The sequence below is a fragment of the Callorhinus ursinus genome, unplaced genomic scaffold (genome assembly GCF_003265705.2).
Source record: "Callorhinus ursinus isolate GAN/ISIS: 27379988/994484 unplaced genomic scaffold, GSC_fseal_2.0 scaffold13, whole genome shotgun sequence".
Classification (NCBI taxonomy): Eukaryota; Metazoa; Chordata; class Mammalia; order Carnivora; family Otariidae; genus Callorhinus; species Callorhinus ursinus.
This window is the reverse complement of record NW_027397075.1, coordinates 19,994,507-20,008,638: the sequence shown is the minus strand read 5'-3', so window position 1 is coordinate 20,008,638 and position 14,132 is coordinate 19,994,507. Positions and strand designations below refer to the sequence as shown.

The following is a 14,132-nucleotide window of genomic DNA, read 5'->3' as shown; positions in this document are numbered from 1 at the left end:
GCGGCTTCTGTAGTCCGTGGGCAGATGACATCAGCATCAGCAATACATGTATTTAATAAAGTAATAAACAGATATTCCTATTACAGGGAACACCATATACAAAACGCAGCTGTAATTTTTTTATAGATTTTTTTTAAGATTTTTATTTATTTATTTGACAGAGAGAGAGACAGTGAGAGAGGGAACACAAGCAGGGGGAGTGGGAGAGGGAGAAGCAGGCTTCCTGCCGAGCAGGGAGCCTGTTGCAGGGCTCGATCCCAAGACCCTGGGACCATGACCTGAGCCGAAGGCAGACGCTTAACAACTGAGCCACAGGCGCCCCTGCAGCTGTATGTAATATTTCTAAAGACTCAAACAAGCACTGACACAATAATTCCAAACTCCACATTAATAACTGGCTTTTTGTAGATAACAAAATGCATGCATACCCACACTCACGTTTATATACACAAAAAAGAAAGCACTGCTTTAAATTGCAAGGGAAAATATCAAAATGCGATCATAACACATTTCATACTAACCTAGAGATAATATCCCTTACATTTCAAAACGGCCTTAGTCATCTGGGGCGCTTGTTGTTCATCAGATATGGCACATGACAGACAAAGGCATGGCATGAATGACAATTACTATTTTGGGTACAAATCGGTACAGATCACACACAGGATCTAATACCAGTCAACTTCCCACAGCAAATCAATTTTTCAAAATGAAGGGTCCACTCAGTGTTCATGTTGTGTTAAGGATGGGAAATCAAATGAAAGCAGACAGAGTGACATTAAAATCCTTTTGCCCTAGTTTAGTTTTTAGTGGGGAGCCATGAGCAGGTTTTATGAAATTTCACCTAATTCTGCTACGGCAACAGTTGTATTAAATGCGAGCATACTATACGAAAAATACAGTATTTGCTCTCACACTCTAGCGCTTTGGTCGTCTCATAGTTTGACTTAAAAGCCAGTTTTTCATTCCAATGAGAATATGTACGTTGAGATTTAGAAATGATTAGGACATTTACATTTATAATAAAACCAATGCAGGCCTCTTCCTCCAGAATGTCTTTTGTGACATGCTGCTTAGCCAGTGGTTAGGGGGTTAATGAACAAAATGGATCACTGGACTGAAAATAAAAATCACTATTAAAAAAAAACGCAACACCAGGAGAATTAGGCACTACATAATACTGTAACCACTGAGAATTCTCAACAGTCAAATAAAGCCTTGTAGTGCCAGCATTTTCATTAGTTCTCCAGTAGCGCGGATGCAGTGTGAATTACAACGAGGGCTGAGAATGCCAAGTCGGCTACCTTAAAAGAACACACACTATACAGAGGAAGCACTCTTTCAAGTCACACTGGGATGCTTACTGGCCTCGCAGACCACTCTGTGCTTTAAATTTTAGTACCTTAAAATATCTCACGGAACAGAATATTGCATTTAACCTCCAAGACAATAAATGCTAAATCACTGATTTAGAGAACTATGCTTCATTGTACATGTTAACGTAAAAATATGGAATTCTACAAATCAGTTAAAACTTGGTCACAAAACCTTTGTAACAACACAATTTGGACTTTGAATTATGTTTACATTGTGTGCCTATTTAAGCAGATGCAAAGTAAAGAAAGAGAAGCGAAAACCCATACGAAGGAAGGAAATCAGGATATTAGCTGTGGTGGACATACAGAGATGCAAGAGTACTTCAAAGTGAAACATGACATTAAATCTGATTTTGTGGGCACCTGGGTGGCTCAGTCGGTTAAGCATCTGCCTTTGGTTCAGGTCATGATCCCCGGGTGCTGGGGTCGAGGCCTGCGTTGGGCTCCTTGCTCAGTGGCGAGTCTTCCTCTCCCTGTGTGATCTCTCTGCTCTCTCTCAAATAAATAATATCTTAAAAAAATAATCCTTATAAATCTGATTTTGCAACAGAGGTTTATATTTTTCTTTGCATTAGGCTCCTACTCTCCCAGTTCTCAAAATAGTTCTTGTGAACTACCAACTCCGGGGGAAAAGAAAAACAAAACTCCTACATCTCATTAACAGATCTGCTCTTAAGTGCAAGGCTGGGGTAGAAAGTGTACACCCACAGAAAACAAGACCTAACACTGTTTTATCTCGTGTAACTGGAAATATCATAGCCCTACCACTAGTCTCTGTTCTCATCATGCTATGTGTAACCCCTTCCAGTTCACTGAAAGTGAAGAATTGTTCTCAATTTCTGCGGAATAGGAATAACACTTTGTCTTCCGGCCAGATAATGATGCCCTTCCTTTATATGTTACTGAAGTGTTATTCACAGAGGAAGATGCAGAATTATAAAATACAATCCCTGCTCTCAAGTTATTTATCATCTGGTTAGGGATACATAACCATACATAACTGTATAGGTTAATTAAATGCAGCTGTGGTCCTCAGCTGGGCAACAGTAAGGCTCTGGGGGAAATATATATTCACAGACAGCCCACTCCACTCATCAGGCTCAAGGCAGAGTCTCTCTCCAAGGTTCCAAATTCCTGACACTGTTCTAGAACCTCTGCGTGAATTTCTCCTCTGGAGCAAATGCCTAACCTCTCAACAGAGAATGCTGAGAAAAGACTGGTTGGTCATTACAGGGGGTGCACAAATCCAACCCCTCTCTAGATGCGCTTCCCAGCCCAGGAGCCCTGAGGCACCAGCTCAGCTCCCATTTTTTCCCGAAGGTGCTTTTATGCACACTTTTCATCCACTGAGTACTTGGAAGTGTGGCCTGTGCAAGTGAGGAACTGAATTTGGTATTTAATTTAATGAACTTAAACAGCCACAGTGGCTAGTGGCCACAATATTAGAAGCAAGACATAAAGGATTTTCATCACAGAAAGTTCTACTGGATAACCCTGCTCTATAAGCTAAACTAGAGGTGTATAATACTTGGGTATATACATTCCTGAAATATCTCATGGTCTGTAAAATCTTACACTATGAGGGATTATAAGGCAGAACACTCAAAAACTGTAAAATATTGTAACCAGAGCCCTAAAGAAATCCTAATTTTTAAAAAAATCCTAGAACCATTTAAAAAAGACATTTTAAATTCTTAATAAAGAAATAAAACAGTAAATACATAACCAAACTTTTAAAGTAAAGGGGAAGGTAGCTTGAAAGAAGGCTGTAAGAAAGGTGTCCATGTTATAGAAATGCAGAAAGACTACATGGAACTGTGGGCAAATCAAACGAAGGAGAAGAGCAGGTGAAGGGGCCCGAGGTTCCCAACTGAGTCGTGTTTGTAGGTTACTACTGATGGTTACTGTGCTTTGAGATCAGCTGCTACGCTTGGTGACAAGAACGATTAACATGCCAAGAAAAATCACCTGTAAACCAGAGAGACGGGTACATTCAGTATCATTCCCCTATGCATGAATTAATTCTGTGATAGAAACATGAATAGCGATAGGAAAGGCTGCATTGGTCACCCGGGTTCTTTTGGGTGCCCTTAAACTACCTAGATGACTCTGGCCACAGCTCCACCCCCATCCTGGTCTGTCAGAAACTATGCCCCATTGTTCAAGGCTTTTCTCAACTGCACCCTCCTTTACTGAGGCCTTCTTGATCATCCCAACCTCCCATCAAAATGTCAGAATATACATTTTTTCCCGAAGATACTTTTATGCACACTTTACATAAACTTTAATACAGATACTAGTCACTATCCTTGTTGTAGGTATGATGATTACTACGGATGGCTTCAGAGAGCTGGTAGAAATGAGGAGAGGAGGCTACTTTCCCAGAACCAGGCAACACTACTACTAAGAGGATTATAGTTCCAATTCTGCTACTTGCTTCCGGGCTGATCTTGGACACATCATTCCCTTCCTGGGGCTTCAAACAATCTCATTTTTCAAAATATCTTTACTGAGTGTTATAGCTGCAAAAGTGATAGAAAGCCCCTGTAAACCTTTATATATGTACAAAAGTGGAAAAGAAGTGAGAGTAGCTACATAGCCTTCTAGACTTTTTCTCACGTGAATTTTTATAAACATAAACGAGTTTTAACTTAAATTACATCATGCCATCCATTTCATACTGCAAGTTAGTTTATTTTATCCACTTAAAATCTTGATTTCAGTACATATATAAAATCTCTACCATTCATTTACTATGGTGCATTACAAGGAAGAACTATAATTGAACAATCCCTATTGATGAAAGTGTCCTTTAAATATTTTAAGCTAGGAAAGTAATACGAAACTAGGAAAGTAATATATGCATATTGGGGTTTTTTTTTAAGTATAAAATGAAAATTTTCCTTTCTCCAAAACCACTCTCTCTGGGGGAAAAAAAAAACCTTCTAAAATGTAAATTTTTCTGTTCTTCTTATGGTTACTATTATACTTTTAAAGAAAAGAGAGAGGCAAACCAAGAAACAGATTCTGAATTCTAGAGAACACACTGCTGGTCCCCAGAGAGGAGGTGTGGGGGGGGGGGGGAGGGGGGAAACAGGTGATGGGCATTAAGGAATGCACTTGTCATGATGAACACCAGGTGATGTATGTAAGTGTGGAATCACTATATTGTACACCTGAAATTAATACAACCCTCTATGTTCACTAACTGGAATTAAAATAATAAAATACAATATTTAAGCAACAACAAAATTTTTTTAATTTTTTTAAAAAATAAAAGATAATACGGTCATCCTGTATTTTTGGATTTTTGTTATAGTATTATTTTAAATTGTCAGGGTTTATTTATAAACCATTAAACTCTTGGGGCACCTGGGTGGCTCAGTCAGTTAAATATCCAACTCTTGATTTCAGCTCAGGTCATGATCTCAGGGCTAACAGATGGAACCCTGGGTCCCACTCTGTGCAGGGCATGGAGCCTGTGCCCCTCCTGCCTGCTCCTCTGTACTCTCTCAAAAAAAAATTTTTTTTTTAAGTTAAGCTCTTTTCTGTAAATAGAACTCAATCCTCTGTACTTTCTCAGTAGTTGATTTTAGGAGACCAAAAACCAATAGATAGCACTTACAAGATTAAAATTACATAAATATTATTAACCATGAACCCAAGTATTGTGGATAGACCCACAGGGGAAGAAATGCAACCCTATGCCACTGAGTCTCTCCTGTTTAAAGGAAAATGTCCCAAGAATCAGGGTCGCATGAATTCCATTTTTTGTTGTTGTTCCTTTGCTTCACTTCACCTATAGATCCTTTTTTTTTTTTAAGATTTTATTTAGGGGCACCTGGCTGGCTCAGTCAGTTAAGCATCTGCCTTCAGCTCAGGTCATGATCCCAGGGTCCTGGGATAGAGCCTGCTTCTCCCTCTCTTCCCTGTTTGTTCAATCTCTGTTGCTATCTCTGTGTCTCTCTCTCAAATAAATAAACAAAATCTTTAAAAAAAAAAAAGCAAACAAAAAATATTTATTTATTTATTTGAGAGAGAGCAAGCAAGAGAGCAGGGGGAGGGGCAGAGGGAGAAAGACAAGCAGACTCCCCACCGAACAGGGAGCTAGATGCGGGGCTCAATCCCAGGACCCCGAGATCATGCCCTGAGCCGAAGGCAAATGCTTCATTGACTGAGCCCCCCAGGCCCCCCCTAAATACATCTCCTTCTTACATCTAAAGTGATATGCTTTCTTGGATTCCTTTATCATGTCGTTGAAGTAACTCCACAGATGTATTTCTTCATATAGAAGTTTGGATAATACATAGCTTATATACCTGCATATCTGAATATACATATGTTTTAAAGATTTTATTTGAATTTGTTTGAGGGTGGGAAGGAGCAGAGGGAGGGGGACAAGCAGACACCCTGCTGAGCACAGAGCCTGATGCGGGACTCGATCTCAGGACCCTGAGATCATGACATGAATGGAAACCAAGAGTCGAATGCTTAACGGACTGAGCCACCCAGGCGCCCCTTGAATATATTTTTATTGTTACCTTCTCTTTTTTTCAAGATTTTATTTATTCATTTGAGAGAGAGACAGAGACAGAGAGCACAAGCAAGGGGAGGGGCAGAGGGAGAAGCGGGCTCCCTGCTTAGGGAGCCTGACCCTAGGACCCTGGGATCATGACCTGAGCCAAAGGCAAATGCTTAACCATCTGGGTCACCCAAGTACCCCCTTTACTGTTACCTTCTTAACTAAAAAATAGCTTGGCTACATAGAATTTTGGCTCAAATTATTATTTTCCCTGAGAACTCTGCAAGTATCACTTTGTTATCTTCTAGAATCCAACGAGGCTTACGGGAAATGTGATTTTTAGTCTAGTTCTTGTACTTTTCTTAACTGATATTTTTTTTTCTCTGTAGAAGTATGTAGGTATACATACTTTTTACTCCATGAAGCTCTCAGGGTAGTAATAACTGAGTATTAGATTTTTTCATCTGACCTATGGTGAATCCTTTCAATCTGAAGACTGGTGTGCTTTTTCAGCTCTGTGAAGAATTCTTCAATGATATATCATTGATTATCTCCTCCCCTCTGTTTTGACTATTATCTGCTTCTGGAAATCCTAATAGAGGGGTGTTGATCTTCCGAGATGTTAACCTCTACATCTTTTAGTCTGTTTATTCCTCCCTATCCTGGGAGATTTCCTGATCTGTCCTTTCAAAATCAGTCTTTGGCTCTATTTATTCTAGTAGTTGTCCATACATTGCCTTTATTTTTGAGATCCTATTGCACTTCCTGAGAAAATGTTTAACTATTTGAACATTGCTTTGGTTCCCACTCTGAAAGGTTGGTATAGGAAGAATTCTTGTTCATGGACAAAGAACACAGCACACTGAGTTAAGCCAGAAAGAAACACTTTAGAGGGCTTTAAAAAAAATTCCCCTCTTATTTGGAGGTAGATGATTTTTTTAACTATAAAAGTCAACCAGTCTCTCAATCAAATGTGAAATATAACCTAAAATGTAACTTCTTATCAATAAAAACTTCATACTCAGTGCATGCATACTTTTGGACAGTCAAATTTAAAACGTGTGTCCAGGCAACCACGATTCAACTGACCATGTGAGAGATACTGCCTATTCCTGTGGTTTAGGAGAAGGATAGTCAGAGGAAGAAAACGACACACACGAACGTGCACACGTACAAAGTAATTTAGAGTCCTTGCTAAATTACTTTCCATGTAAAAAAATGTATTAATCATCTCTTACTAGGAAACACTATCAGAAAACACTTTCCTCTTTCTTTTTATTGGACTCTAAAATACACTATACAAGGGGTTAGCTACAGCTCATGAATCAGCCACTCATCATTCACCTCCAACACCTGAAAGAGTCCAAAGACACTTGCATGCAAATTTGTTTCACTTTTCACTTTCTTAAATGACCCCATTTTAAAATGCATCTCAGGATTCTCTTATCTACATATCAGAATTTCTCATTCTGGAGTGCAGACTCACTTCATTAGAGAAAATGAAGCTTTCACTGCTGAATGTGAAAACAGTCTTGATTTTCTGGATCATTTTCTCCCATTCACTCCAGATAATGCCACCCTAAAAACAGAACTCATGCAAAAGAGCAAAGTGAAAGCATCATCGGTGTACACCATAATCATTTATTTATATATTTTTAAATGCCTTGCTTTTAATGGAAAAATAGCTTTGGAGCCCTCCATGATCTGTACCACAGCTAACTCAATTTGACAGTGGAAGATGCTACACTGGTCTATAACGGCAGAGAAAAAACATAGGCTCTAAGAGCAGAACTTCTGCATAGAAAATCAAAATTCCTTTTGCTTCATATTTTTTAGGACTATAAAAAAGGACAGGAAGCACTACTAATACTAGATTTTTTCAGTGCTTTCTGTTGCCCACTATAAACATTTAAATACGCTTTCGTTAATGGCTTAGCTACAAGTTTTCTGTACAGAAAAAAAGTATTTCAGTTCTAATACGAATTGGGTTTATATGGAGTCCATCTAAACATTATTCATGAAATATTCTGAACTCATACAAAAATGTATCTCAATGATCTGCAAAATGCTGAGGTTTCCTGTTTCCATAATTCTGCTATCAGACCAGGCAATGCATTCATCTCTGGGTGGAAGTCTGCCTTTCAGGCATCATTAATGTTTTAGATTTTCATAAATTCTACTATGACCAAGCAGACCAAAAACCTGGACTCTGTAAAGTTCCTGAAGGAATTAAACAACTACTAAATTTTATTTTTCCTTTTATAGTTTCATTTCCAAACAAAACTTTCAAATGAGAATAAAAATTGGGGTACCACCTGGGTGGCTCAGTTGGTTAAGTGTCTGCCTTCAGCTCAGGTCATGATCCCAGAGTCCTGGGATTGAGCCCCACATTGAGCTCTTTGCTCATCGGGGAGCCTGCTTCTCCCTCTGCCTGCCCTCATCAAATAATGGAGACCTTTAGCTAAGAAATTAAAACTTTAGATTTAAAGTAGAGAATGTTTGAAAAATGTTGTGATTTTGAGTAAGTCTTTTTCTTTTCTAAAAATTTTATTTTTAAGTAATCCCTACACCCACCACAGGGCTGGAACTCACAACCTCAAGATCAAGAGTTCCCATGCTCCACAGACTGAGCCAGCCAGGCGCCCCATGATTTCTGAGTAAGTCTTATGACATTTCCTCATCCCTGTTGGCTAAATTAACATTAATTGATTAACATTCTTTCTATACCAACAAACGGGGGGCCTTATTCTTCAAGATCACAAAGGTAATCATTCATGCTCATACTTTGCTTATGAATACTCCAAACTGTATGAAAAGTAACAGCTACATTTTCTTCAACTGTCTACATGTAAGTTTAGTAGGAATGCAACCATGGAAGAAGCTATTTTACTAACTGAGCCATGTTTTCCTCCCCAGGAAATTCATTTGATTTTGGCAATAGTGATAATGAAATTATCTTCTAACTTCTTCATTTCTTTGTTTTTCATTTTGTTATTTAATCATATTTGTACTCCAGTTTGTTCCCAAAAGTGTTTCAGAAAGCCTGCACCAAAATCACAAAAGATGCATTAAAACTATCCAGGGGGAGCCTGGAGTCATTTGAGTGGCCAGCTCTTGATTTCGGCTCAGGTCATGAGCTCAGGGTCCTGAGATCCAGCTCCCAGGTGGGCTCTGCACTCAGTGGGGACTCTGTTCAAGGATTCTCTCTTCCTCTCCTTCTGTCCCTATCCTCTCTCTCTTTCTATCAAATAAATAAATCTTTCTAAAAATGTTTAAAAAAATAAATAATAATAAAAATATCCAGGATAAGGAAAATATAATTTAACTAGGAAACTAAGACCAAAAGGGTTCCCAAACTCAAAGACAGGATCTTAAGTTCAGCAAATCTTTTCGTCTTTTCATGAACTGGGATGTTGGCTGTTACCAGACAATGTTTTCACTTCTTTTCTAGCTGCTAGGAAAGTCAGGGCTCAGGCTTACATTAAATTGTTATGGCTTTCTCTTTAGTCAAAAGAAATTTGTATATAATTTTTCTCTTCCCTTCCCCTTTACTACCTGGCTTCTGTCTTAGTCCTTGTGGCATGACCCCGGATCTTACTGTACCTGCAGTTTTACTGTAAGTTAGAAATGAGGAATCTAAATGGAGCACTCCCATTTCCCAGGGTCACACCACAGCTGTGAGGCGCCACACATCTGACACAGCAGGATGGTAGGAGACACTCAGTATCCAGCAGAGGGTACTGACACAGGTGAGGTGCTAGGTAGGCCCAGGTGCCTTTACCCCTAACCACATGTCAGCGCCCCCCCTCTATCTCACTTTTCCTGAAATAAGTAATGCAGAGTCCCCAAACTGGCATTACTCTTGCATTTTTACCAATATCACAATCTTAAAGTTATCTGAGTGTTTTGTTTTTCTTTTAAGATTTCTACTTACTTATTTGAGAGAAAGAGAGACAGACAGAGCACAGCCCTGGTGACAGATGCCTAACCCAAACTGTACCAGATTCCCATTTGGGGTAAAAAGGTCTGAAACAGAGACAGAGACAGGAAATTGGTGGAGTCACAACTATGGAAGCAATTTGAAGAATGAACAGGTCCACAAGTTCTGGCTTGGCTACCAAGGACTTCCTGATATGAATAAAATATTCCAGAGCCCAGCTAACTAATGCCCCTTTTACTTAAGCTAGCCAGAGCTGGTTTCTAGTACTTTCAACACAAAGTCTCTTAATAAGAGAAGAGAGAAGTCAAGTGGCAGGAATATCTTGAGGCCTTGAATGTGGGATCACGGTGACTCATTCCAGTCCAAAGGGCAGAAGTTAGCTGTGGTTTTATGAGTTTAATGCAACAGAGGCTTTCCCTTTCGCTAAGCCTAGGGGATGTATCTTGACCACAGAGAAATATACTTTGTATTTCTTTTTTACCAAACTTCAAGTGTGTCAGACTGGAGCAGGGCAACTCTGGGATGACTCCAGTCACAGCCCACTCACTGTAAGAGATATTCAAACTTTCCCTTCACCTCTCCTTTTCCCTTCTTTGGTTGAAATACCCTCTACGTTTTTGTAAGATGTCTCATTTAAATGAAGACTGGTGCCTCCTCCTATATTACAATCACTTTCTTAATTTATTTTATAAGTCAAGGATTTTTGTCAATGAGAATTTTCTCTAGCCAAACATATGTATGTAAACTTACATACACCAAAGTCCTATCCGTTGAATTCATTACTGGGACCATGCTGTTAAAAAAATAAATAAGTGAAATAAATAATGGCCATCTCTCTCACCGATTACATTTGCTTCTCACAAGATCTATAATTTGTAACAAAGGTTTACTCCAGGGAACTCGGTGGCCATGGAGCCCGGATGACCTGGGTCACATGAGAAGCAACCACTGAAATGGCAAGGAAAAAAAAAAAAGAGCAATTCAAGAGATAATAAAGCCTGAGAGATTACCAAAAAATGAAATTAGAGAGTGGGAGGTGACAGCCAGGTTCCCTGCTTCACTTACCAATTTAGTATCCAAATGAGAAAAAATGAAAGGTAGAGTTTCATTCATCCATCCACAGGATAACTGGGTGATAAGCTTTTGGCAAATGTAAGGGACCAGACTGAATGAAGAGCAATCTTCTTTATTATGCAGGTAACAAATGGCTAAATAATTAGAGAATGAGAGGGTTTCTCTTAATAACCTAAGGGATTTGGGTTCTTCACCTTAAGATCATGTCACCACCTGTGCCCAGTTTGAATTACAAACCAGTATAGCATCCTCATTCAAGGTGGAACATTAATATTGATGAGATATTCTGACCCAAGAGAGAAATAGGGTATGAAATCAAAGGAATTTATTTCCCAATTGCTTAAACACACACACACAGAGACAACAAATCAGGGCGAGGTGCTCATTTGAGACAGAGTTTGGGTGGGGACTAAAGTGGGTAAATAGGTACTTTTATTTCCTTCTGATAAAATTACTTTCCTGGGGGCGCCTGGGTGGCTCAGTCGTTAAGCTTCTGCCTTTGGCTCAGGTCATGGTCCCAGGGTCCTGGGATCGAGTCCCGCATCGGGCTCCCTGATCGGCGGGAAGCCTGCTTCTCCCTCTCCCACTCCCTCTGCTTGTGTTCCCTCTCTCACTGTGTCTCTCTATCAAATAAATAAATAAAATCTTTATTAAAAAAAATTACTTTCCTGAAATTGGCACCCAGGGTGGTACCAGGCTCAGAATGATTGAAATACTTCCTATGTTTTTGTAAGATTTCTCTTACACCACTCAATACGAACCACTCAGTAGGAACACGGCAGGAAGCTGGCCGCCACAAGCAAAGGGGAAAAGGCCAAGACCAAGACTCCCATTAGCTAGGAGCAGTGAGACTCCTTGGGCGAAACTCACAGATGGACTGAAAAGAAGCTGATTCCCTGATAACCATGGTACTTGGCTCAAAAATGTACATTTTCAGCTCACAAACCCCAGCCTATAGAATAATCCTCTTTACAACCCCCCCCCGCCGAGAGAGAGAGAGAGAGAGAGAGAGAGAGAAAACACCAAAAAACTTATCATAAAGATACTCAAATATAATATATAATATACAACTAAAGGAAAATGGAAAATTTTAACTATACTCTATAGAATTTCTTGCTCAATGGTATTCCTTATATTGAATAAAGCTTATTAATATAAACTGTAGCCATGGAAATCCATTTATTATATTGAACTAGTCATTGCTCTAGTTATTTAAATCAGATTCTACCTGGAGTGTAAGTACATTTTTCTACTGGACCATCCAATTGAGTCTATCTGAGCGGCTGGGGTTCCTGTCATGGTAGAAAGGGCACTAATCCCAAGTATTAAGTTTTCCAAAGTATAGTCATTATCCTAAGTGGAGAAGTTCAATCGACACTTCGCATTATTTCAGAACAAGTATAACTTACAAAGAGAGAATTGCTCATATTGCTATATATGCATTTGTTATGATCAAAGAAGTTTTGAAGCTCCCTATCTACAAATGAATTATATCAAATGCAAAAAGAATATCACTTCAAGGCACTTCATAATGTGCAATAGTACATCTATGATTTTATCCAATCTCTACAACAGCCATATGAAGTTGCTATTTTTAGCATCCTCATTTTACAGATGTGGAAACTGAGGCACAGGGAGATGCCCAAAGGACACCATGTTCTGCCAAGTTCAAACACAATTTGCCAGATTCCAACACTGACACTGTCAAATATGATTACAATACCTCAAACAGGGGTGAAGACATCTCAATTCCCAATTCTTCAATTAAAACATTTTTTTTAAAGATTCATTTATTATTTAAGAGAGAGAGTACAAGCGGGAGGGGCAGAGGAAGAGAGAATCCCAAGCAGGCTCTGTGCTGAGTGTGGAGCCCGATGCAGGACTCAGTCTCACGACCCTGAGATCATGACTTGAGCTGAAACCTAGAGTCATTTGCTCAAACGACTGTGCCACCACCCAGGCGCCCCGACAATTAGAACATTTTTAAGAAGAAAAGAACATTTGGCATATTTCGTGGTTATAGATGTTAAAATACCCAACTACTAAATGGATTAACAAACCAAATGCTATTTGGTGAATAACTTCCTGCTGAGGCCCAAAGGTTCCAGAGTTATAACTCACTTGGATCTGATCTGAATTCAGGCTGTTATGCCGTTTGGCCACTTGTGCTGGGTGACTCTGCACTGAGCCCCAGAGGAACCGCACTGAAAAATTAGCTGATCAGTGTAACAAATTGCCAGATGCTGGGCTGAAGTCTGCATGTGGTTCAGTGGGAAATAAAACCCAGGTAGTACCAGAATCTGGATAATTACTGTCTGGACTGGGTAACTATTATGGGTAACTATTAATAGTAACTATTATGGGTAACTATTAAGGTAAGCTACCTCAGAACTATACTATGTCTTCACAAGCGATGGGAACATACCCTTTCCTGCTTTTACTGCCTCTCATCACCCAAATCCCTCCCACCGGGAAGATTCATTCTTTGATATAAGGTTTGGGACTCAATTGAAATAGTTCATGGGGAGCGAGGCTATGTCCTTTGAGACTAGATTTTGAAGTATAAGATTAGGACATTGAGCCACTGATGAGGTGTTTGTGGGTAAACTGTTTCACGTAACTGAAAAACCACTGCAAGAAAGTGAGGCTGGGGCCAAGAAGACAAGAACTGATGACTTACGAGTTTTACCCAACTGTTCCTGAGCACATCAACAAATCATGCTCTCTCACCAATGTAACAGACACAGGAAAAGTCTGGTCACAAAGCAGATGCTGGGCTCTGACACTCTGATTTTTGGATGATGAAAAGATTTCAGAAAACTTAAAAATCTTCTTGTCTCATCTAAAACTTGCCCTTCTTTCCAACTCAAACCTTCTCTGAACACAGACATAATATATTAAGGTAAGTAATTCTGGCCCAATCAGCGTAAATAAATGAATTTATCTAAGTCTGGAAACTCAGCTTCATTTCAGCTCTAGGTGCATGCTTCCCCAGCTTCACAAAGATTGGCTACCCTGCATGGTTCCCCTGATAAAGCTTAGCCGGACTCATCTTTTCCAACAGCAATTACAGATCAGCATTTAAATACTTATTTTCCAAAATCAAAGCTGTTCCAGTGGTGCCCAATGCTCATGTTCTCCACCTTCCATGATCACCATGCTGCTGGGCTCTGAAACCCTGCAGAGCCATCTCTACCACTCCAAGAATGAGGAAACCACC

At 39.5% G+C, this 14,132-nt stretch overlaps 1 protein-coding gene across 7 annotated transcripts in view; it reads right to left on the bottom strand.

Moving 5' to 3' along the window:
- SMYD3 (SET and MYND domain containing 3) overlaps positions 1–14,132 on the bottom strand; it is a 698,417-nt gene that overhangs the window by 418,706 nt on the left and 265,579 nt on the right. The window contains exon 1 of one of the 7 annotated variants that reach the window (XM_073899898.1): positions 522–540. The exons of the other annotated variants lie outside the window; for them this stretch is intronic. The gene's annotated coding sequence lies outside the window, so the exon portion shown is untranslated. Of the gene's footprint in view, positions 1–521; positions 541–14,132 lie in introns of those variants that run through there. 7 annotated transcript variants of the gene reach the window in all.